General features: G+C 43.3%; 1 pseudogene; it reads right to left on the bottom strand.

Annotated features, from left to right (window-relative positions):
- On the bottom strand, positions 1-1520 carry LOC137716953 (uncharacterized acetyltransferase At3g50280-like; annotated as a pseudogene).
- Between the last annotated feature and the right edge of the window lie 7887 nt (positions 1521-9407).

Below are 9407 nucleotides of genomic sequence, written 5' to 3'. Positions count from 1 at the left end.
TTAAGGAATGCAGTGCGGAGCGAATGGTGGTGAACGTGATCCGTAATATTGTGGTACAGATGCAAATTCCATGAACTCCTCATCACTTTCAAGAGCACTCATTGTGTCAGGAGGAAGACAAACCTCCAAGTCTATGCTTCCCCTTTCCCTTCCTTCATACGATGAAACTTTCCCGCCAAATTTATTTGCGTACCCGCTCCGCAGCGCCACCGCCTTTCCCATTCCGAATTCGTTTCCGTACATGTTGAACCTCGGCGAGCTGCCCATCATCACCATGTACGGGTCGAAAAACTGCCCGATTAGGTACACCGTCGGAGACTGCAGCCAGGCGTCAACGAATCCTCGTATCTCCCTGTCGTCGAGCTTCACCACCGCCTCGTGCAGCTTCCACGCCGCCCACCCGAGGCCGTGTTGGAGGAGTTCACCGGCTGCCACGGCTTCCGAGGTGATCGGGTGAATCGAGTTCCCGAAGTAGTCTCCGGACAATGGCGGGTCTAGTCTTGCTCTGTTATTCGCAGCCAACCTAAAAACAGAAATATGGAAATCTAATGTGAAACGCATTGTAAGAATTGGAAATTTCGAGGATTGTTCGAAGTTTTGGAGGATACCTGCATCTGGTTGACTGATTGGGAGGAAGACGCCGTGCACTGGTGATGGACCGCCATAGAAGGGCGGAGAGGGACTGGAAAGATGAGATTTTGGTGGCGTTGGACTCTGAGTTGGCCTTTGCTTTGAGTTTGGCTATGGATTCTGAGGAGAAGTGGAACATTCTCTCTCTGAGTTCGGGAGCTTCGAATCTGCCGATGAACTCATCTGGGTTTGTGTAAAGGGAGGCTGATGATTGGCCCGTGACCGTCCGGAAACCACCGCTTGAGGACCGGCGGACTGGAGATTCCGGGGACGATGGTATTGTCATGCACTCCTTGTGTTATTGCCTGAAAGAGCTCGGACCAAGTGTTGAAGAAATGCCAGAAAGAAGTCCCATCACCAAGGCAGTGATTCATGGACAGCCCTATGAATATGCCGTCCACAAGCTCCGTCACCTGAACCGTCAGCAATGACGCCGTGTGGCCGTCGTTGTTAACAGCTCTGTCGTGATCGAAAAACGACTGAACCACCAAGGGCACGTCAGTTGGCGAAAGAATATCCGAAACCGACACATCCAGAGCTGCATAGATGAATCTGGCTCCGGGGCTGTTGCTGTTGTCTACATAAACCAAATACAGAGGTGGGTTTTCTTCTTTCTTCGTCGCGAGGCGGCCGGCGAGCGGGTAAAAATGAACAAGGGCGAGGGAGAGAGAGTGCTTGAGCTTGTCCAAAAGAGAATTGACGAACCCCGCCTTGTGGCGGCTATCCATGGCTTCCGGAGGTTTGGCAAAGAGGAGGCCTTTCTGGATATAGTGGGCAGAGAGCATGGCGAGGTCGGTAGGGGCCAAGTACAATGGTTGCTGTGATTCCTCTGAGACTTGGTGTGGATTGATAAAACACTCTGATATGTGTTTGACGCTTTGAGAGTTCATCTTCTTCAATAACCAATTGGATGAGTAATTGCTCTGACTTTTTGTATAGAGTGATGGCAGACTTGGTGAAGTGTTTATTTGGAGAGATTTGTGAAGTAATATGGAGTGGTACGTATTATATAATTTTTATATAAATAGTGAAATTTTTGTGTTAAAAAATTATGAATATAAAAAATAAATTTTTGTAGTATTTATGTAATAACATATGATGTACTATTTATGTTACAAAGATCTTGTTTATTTGGAGGCATTGCAGGTTAGGTCCTGAATTTTATAATTGTTTTGTGCATATGGCTTTCTGCTAAGTGCTAAGATTTCTTTTAATTTTTCTATGTGCTTAAAGAACACAACTTTTCAGCCTTTGTCCTGATCTCAAAACGCCAAATACTTGCCGTTTGCCGCTAACTTTAATTGTGAAAATTTGGCTTTGATTGCCCCATGCCCAAAGTCCCTTTAAGATATCGCAAGATACGTTTAACAGCATCCATATGGTCAGTGGTAGGACGTCCCATAAATTGAGCAACATTTTGCACCGCAAAGGAGATGTCAGGACGCGTTAACGTGAGATACTGAAGTGAGCCCACAATTTGTCTATAAAGGGATGCATCTGGAAGAGGTGAACCTGAGGTAGCAGATAAAGAAGTCTTGGCAGCAACTGGAGTAGGGCATGGTTTACACTCAAGCATATTACTTCGTTTCAAAATATCAAGAGTATATTTGTTTTGTGTCAACCGGAGGCCAGAAGATAGATGGGAGACTTCGACACCCAAGAAATAGTGTAAACGCCCAAGGTCTTTAAGTTCAAACTCCTTACCCAAAACTGTAATAAAGGTTTGAAGTAGAGAAGAAGCATTACCCGTCAACACTATGTCATCAACATAGAGAAGAAAAATCAAAATTGTAGAACCCTGATGAAAAGTGAACATGGAGCTATCCGCCCTACTTTGAACAAAGCCAGAATGGACAAGGAAAGCACTGAGGCGTTGAAACCAAGCACGTGGTGCTTATTTAAGACCATAGAGTGCCTTGTGCAATTTACACACATAATTAGGGCGAGTGGGATCAACGAAACCTGGCGGCTGCTGCATATAAACCTCCTCCATAAGAGAGCCATGAAGAAAAGCATTCTTCACATCAAGTTGATGAAGAGGCCACCCAAAGTGCACTGCTAAACTCAAAACTGTGCGAATCGTCGTAGGTTTAACCACGGGACTAAAAGTTTCTGAATAATCAACACCGGCTTGTTGGTGAAACCCCTTGGCGACAAGACGCGCCTTATGACGTTCAATCGAGCCATCCAAATTCTGTTTCAACTTAAACACCCATTTACAACCGACGATGTTGGCACGAGGAACCGGAGGAACCAAAGACCACGTACGTTGTTTTAATAAAGCATTGAATTCATCTGACATCGCCTGTCTCCATTCAGGGGACCTAGATGCTTGGCTGTAACATGTAGGTTCAGAATCTTCCCCAACCAAAGCAATGAAGGCGTGAGGAATGGGATGGCGCGATGCAAAGTAAGACCGAGCTTTGGGTTTAAAGATACCCGATTTGGAGCGAGTTTGAGGTCCAATATATGGAACTGGGGCAGTAACAATAGCTTGAGATGGCTCGCTAGCTGACGGGAGTAAGCTACCAGATGCAGGTGGAGCTGTGACGCCAGGACCAGAGGGAGGCACAACACCCTGTCCAGTACCAGAATCTGAAGCAGCTGCTGCAGAGAGAGGAGCAACAGGTGGTTGCAGAAAACTAGTAGATGGCGGTGTAGGCAGAGTTTGCGTCTCAGAGGGCAGCGAGTAAGGTGCATGAATAATTGGCACAAATGCAAAGTCTGATGGTGGCATCGTGGAAGAAGCAGCAAGAGCACCATAAGGATAGGAGTCCTCATTAAAAATAACATGACGAGAGAGATATACTCGGCCAGTCGGAGGGTGAAGACATCGATAACCCTTGTATTGGTCACTGTAGCCAAGAAAAACACAAGCCAAAGATCTAGGTTGTAGTTTATTAGTCATATAATCACCAAGATACGGAAAGCAAGCACAACCAAAAGTTCGGAAAGCCATATAATCTGGAGACCGTCCAAATAGCATTTGGAATGGAGAGGCCCACTTAAGAACATGAGAGGGTAACCGATTCAAAACATAAACAGCGGTGCAAAGTGCCTCAGCCCAAAATTTAGGAGGAAGATTGGCAGCAAGTAACAATGTGCGTCCCATTTCAGAAATATGACGATGTTTGCGTTCAGCAAGGCCGTTTTGCTGCGGGGTATGCGGACAAGAAAATCTGTGGTGAATCCTTTTTGCACACACAAGGTCCGAAACGATAAATTATCATACTCCTTACCCCCATCACTTTGGAAGATTTTAACCATGGTCGAAAATTGATTATAAATAAGAGTGAGAAAAGTATTAAAGTGAGTAAAAACCTCTGACTTATTACGCATGGGATAAATCCATGTATACCGTGTGTAGTCATCGATAACCAAGACATAATAACGAAAACCGGAGACTGACAAAATAGGAGACATCCAAACATCAGAATGAATTAATTCAAAATGAGACTTAGCATAATGTTCAGAAGAATGAAATGACAGACGATGGGATTTAGCCAACACACAATGATTACAAAATTTTTTATTTGAAACTGAAAAAGACGAGCCTAATACATCACTAGAGGCTAATACACTAAGAACTTGACGAGATGGATGCCCAAGACGACGATGCCAAAGTGATGACGACGCTAAAACGGAAACAAAAGCACGTTTGGGAGCTGACCAATTCCTAGAGGCAAGACCAAGCTTAATGGGATAGAGGTCATCCTCACATGGGCCCTGAAAAAGAACAACACCGGTTTTTAAATCACGGATGACAAAACCCCAAGGAAAGAACGTTAAACTAACAAGATTATCACGTGTAAACTTAGCAACCGACAATAAATTCTTTTTAATTGTTGGAACATGTAAAACTTGGGATAATCGAAAAATAAACGACCCAGACTCAAATGAAATATTACCAGTGTGCGCAATAGGGAGGGCCTCACCACTACCAACAACCACCTTGTCATGAGAACCATACCCAGTAGCCGAAGTCATTGTTCGAGCATCACTCGTCATATGATGAGTAGCCCCAGTATCGGGATACCATGTTGGATCAGAGGGAGAAGCAAGATGCATACCAGCAAAGGCACGAGAGATATCATCATTTGAACGAGTAGCTTGAGGACACAATGCAGCAATGTGGCCAAATTGGTTGCAGGCCCAACACTGAGGACCACGATTAACAGGAGCAGGTCCAAGAATACCAAGGCGTTGTTGTACAACACCACGGTGACCATATCGCCCAACACCTCCATGTTGATTCGATCGGCCACCACTAGGGGTACGGGGAAACCGATTGCCACCAGAAGCACCATTGGGGCGAGAAGAAGAGTGACCACCGCGTCCATTAGACGAACCACTAACCGTATGACGGGCAGAATAGAAAGCAGAATGGGATGATGCAGCAACCTGTTTCATGGCGTGCTTGGACTCAAAGACTAGGAGACGGGTACACAGATCGTTAAAGGATGGCAGAGGTGGAAAATTGGTCAGGGCCAAGACAAGCATTTCATATTCAGGCCCCAAGCCGTTAAGCACATACGTAACCAAATCATCATTCTGAACAGGTTGACCAATGGAGGCCAATTGATCTGCCAAATGCTTGGCCAGACCCAAGTATTCTGCAATTGTTTGGTTCCCTTTCTGAAGAGAAAGCAACTGAAACCGATTATGGGTAGAATTGGCAAGGGATTGTTGAGAAAAATTCTGACGAAGATGCTCCCATATCTCACGAGAAGTGGACATCCCAACAGTCAAAGAAAGAACGGGCTCAGTAAGCGTAGCACGTAGCAGTCTCACAAGTGTCTGATCAGTCTGGTACCACACAAGGTAATCGGGATTAGGAGTCGTAGTGACCACAGGAGGAACCACCGTAGAAGTAACATCAGAATCAACAGAAGCAGTGGGGGAGGCAGCAGGCGCAGGGGTGGTGATAAAGAGAGGAGGACAGGGGTGAGTTCCATAAACAAAACGCCAAAGATTTTGGCCAATCAGAAAAGGCTTAACCTGACTTTCCCAAGGAAGATAGTTGGTTTCAGAAAGCTTAACGGAAACGAGGGTAGAGATATTGGGGATTGAAAAGGTGGAAGATGAAGTTGCGGAAGCCATGAAAAAAAAAGGAGGATCAGAGGCTCAATACCATGTAAACTTTTGGATTCTCATTATCTTTCTCTACAAGGTTACAAGGATTTATATACATGACTTCAAGTATCAAGATCAAATCACCCTAAATTAAGGGATACAAGTGTGTAGGTAAGACGGCTTATACTTTGTAGGTAGGACGGCTTATAGGACGGCTTATACTTTGTGGGTAGGACGGCTTATAGGATGGCTTATACTTTGTAGGTAGGACGGCTTATAGGACGGCTTGTACTTTGTAGGTAGGACGGCTTATGACTACTAACAACCTTATCAACAGTATAAAATCAGCCTTCTGAGAAGCCATGGATTCTGGAGGGTTGGCATAAATTAGGTGGGTATGTTGCCAAGAAAGTTGCAGAGATCCGATGGATACAGGTAGAAGGGCTGTTTCGATTCCTCTGAAACATAAATGTGGCCACACATAGCACCTCGAGATGTGTTTTTCGACACTTTCAGACATTCATCATTTCGGGATGTTGACATAGGCAACAAGTTGAACATTATATAGAACTCTACCAGAATACGGGGGTCACCGTAAAAACTAGTCGATGATTAAGCCGACCAGAGTGGCGATTTCAGACACGACAACTAATGTTAAAGGAATTTAAGAGGGAAATTTAAATTGTCTAAAACAATTAAACAAAACAATGTCTAGTCACTAACCAAAGTCATGAAGCAAGCCAAATAAATGTAACAATAGTGAAAATCCTACACAACCCGAAAACACAAAAACGCAAGAAAAATGAAGAAGTCTTAAGTTCCAATTTCCAAAAAACTACGATAACTCAAACTCCAAACGATATCTTCTACCAGTCTCTCCATGTTACGAGATAACATCACCAGATGCCGCTCACCACATTCAAGAGGCAAGGTTGTAATTCAAGAGTTAATGAAGCTAGTTGATCAGCGCTGCTGTTAGCCTGCTGTTGGGCAACATTCCTCAAAACATCCATGGCCTCTGCAACCTTCGCCTTTAGAGCCTCTGGTGACTCGAGCAAATGCAAAACTTCGGTCTGGTCCATCTCCAAACGTTATAGATCTTTTTTAATCACGTCTGCTACGTGCCCTTAAATCTCTTGCTTTAGTTGTATTTTTACCTTTATTTTTAACTAACCCCTTCGAACGTACTTTTGTAACTGTATGTTTCATTTTCTTTTATTTATAAATGTATGTTGTATTTTATTTTTAGGTTGTCGTACGAGAAGGAAAACAACTAACACATACGTGGCTCTTTAGTGCATAGTTACCTTCTCATTGTTCTATTTTTCCTATTACTGAAGTCATGGTAATGAATAGTTGCAATTGGTTAGGTGCTTACGATTTCTTGCAGGAAACATGACAATGACATAGTGATTTACTTCAAATTTATGAACTCCTTGTACCATTAAAATGAGATAGTGAATATATATTTATGTGTATTCTAAATAATGTAAATATTGTTATGTTTGCTTTATATTTTGACATTTAAGTTGTTTTGTGTTTTATTACCAATACTTATGGTACGTTTACGTAAGGGTAATCGGGAGGAAAGGGAATTGAATTTCAATTACGGAGTATTTCGGTGTTTACTAAATATTAAGGAATCAAAAAAGTGGTGGAGCCCACATAAAACAAGGAATCCAATTCCTGAAATTGGAGGAACGGGATTCCCTGGTTTTGTGAGGTATTTGAATTCCCTGAGGATAAGGGAATCGGGAATCGGTCTTTTATTCCTATTATGCTCTCACTTGTTTCTTATTAACCCAACATTGCCCTTCATTTGACACTCATTATGTCATTTTTAATAGATAAAAAAAAACCTATTTATATATTTTTATATAGATAATTTTATTATATAAATTTAATTAAGAATTTAATATAATTAATTAGTATGAAAATAATTTATTTATGTAAGGGCAATTTAGTCATCAACTTAGTTTTCATTTCAATTGAAGTGAATTAGTAAACAACTTATATGGATTCAACATCATTCTTGCCATCTTTGAAGAAATAAATAAAACCTATTTATATATGCTTATATTGTGACATCCCACATCGCCCAGGGATGTGATCCTTAAATGTATATTCTCATCTCTACCTAACACGAGGCCTTTTGGAAGCTCACTGGCTTTGGGTTCCGTTGGAACTCCGAAGTTAAGCGAGAAGGGGGCTAGAGCAATCCCATGATGGGTGACCCACTGGGAAGTTGCTCGTGAGTTCCCAAAAATAAAACCGTGAGGGAATGGTAAGCCCAAAGCGGACAATATTGTGCTACGGTGGTGGAGCGGGCCCAGGAAGTGATCCGCCTCGGGCCGGGATGGGACAATTTGGTATCAGAGCCTAACCCTGGCCGTGTGTGTGCCGACGAGAACGTCGGGGCCCTAAGGGGGGTGGATTGTGACATCCCACATCGCCCAGGGGAGTGATCCTTTTATGTATATTCCCATCCCTACCTAGTACGAGGCCTTTTGGGAGCTCACTGGCTTCGGATTTCGTAGGAACTCAGAAGTTAAGCGAGAAGGGGGCTAGAGCAATCCCATGATGGGTGACCCACTGGGAAGTTGTTTGTGAGTTCCCAAAAAGAAAACCGTGAGGGAATGGTAAGCCTAAAGCGGACAATATCGTGCTACGGTGGTGGAGCGGGCCTGGGCGTATAAGCCCAAAGCGAACAATAGCACGGAGCGGGCCCAGGCGTACCATAGCACGATATTGTCTGCTTTGGGCTTACCATTCCTTCATGGTTTTGTTTTTGGGAACTCACGAGCAACTTCCTAGTGGATCACCCATAATGGGATTGCTCTAGCCGAGCGGGCCCGGGCGTATAAGCCCAAAGCAGACAATATCGTGCTACGGTGGTAGAGCGGGCCTGGGCGTACCATAGTACGATATTGTCCGCTTTGGGCTTACCATTCCCTCACAGTTTTGTTTTTGGGAACTCACGAGCAACTTCCTAGTGGGTCACCCATCATGGGATTGCTCTAACCGAACGGGCCTGGGCGTATAAGCCCAAAGCGGACAATATCGTGCTACGGTGGTGGAGCGGGCCCAGGCGTACCATAGCACGATATTGTCCGCTTTGGGCTTACCATTCTCTCACGGTTTTATTTTTGGGAACTCACGAATAACTTCTCAATGGGTCACCCATCATGGGATTGCTCTAGCCCCCTTCTCGCTTAACTTCGGAGTTCCTACGGAACCCGAAGCCAGTGAGCTCCCAAAAGGCCTCGTAGGTAGGGATGAGAATATATATATATATATATATAAGGATCACTCCCCTGGGCGATGTGGGATGTTAAATATATAGATGAATTTTATTATATAAATTTAATTAAGAATTTAATTTAATTAATTAGTATGAAAATAATTTATTTATGTAAGGGCAATATAGTAATCAACCTAGTTTTTATTCTGATTGAAGTGAATTAGTAAACAACTTATATGGACTCAACATCATTCATACTCCGATTCCTGACAGTTTTAGTAAACAACTTCAACATGAATCTGATTCTGATTCCACTTTATTTCAATTCCTCTTCAATCCAATTCCCCCTCAATCCAATTCCTCTCAATTTGATTATGGATTAGTAAACGCGTCATTAATGTTTTTATCTACTCTTATTTATTTATATTTACATACTATTGTTCATGGACTTTAACTGTGAATT

The sequence above is a fragment of the Pyrus communis genome, chromosome 15, assembly GCF_963583255.1.
Source record: "Pyrus communis chromosome 15, drPyrComm1.1, whole genome shotgun sequence".
In the NCBI taxonomy this organism is placed as follows: domain Eukaryota; kingdom Viridiplantae; phylum Streptophyta; class Magnoliopsida; order Rosales; family Rosaceae; genus Pyrus; species Pyrus communis.
Note: the sequence above shows the minus strand (reverse complement) of the source record. Positions and strands in the feature narration are given on the sequence as shown.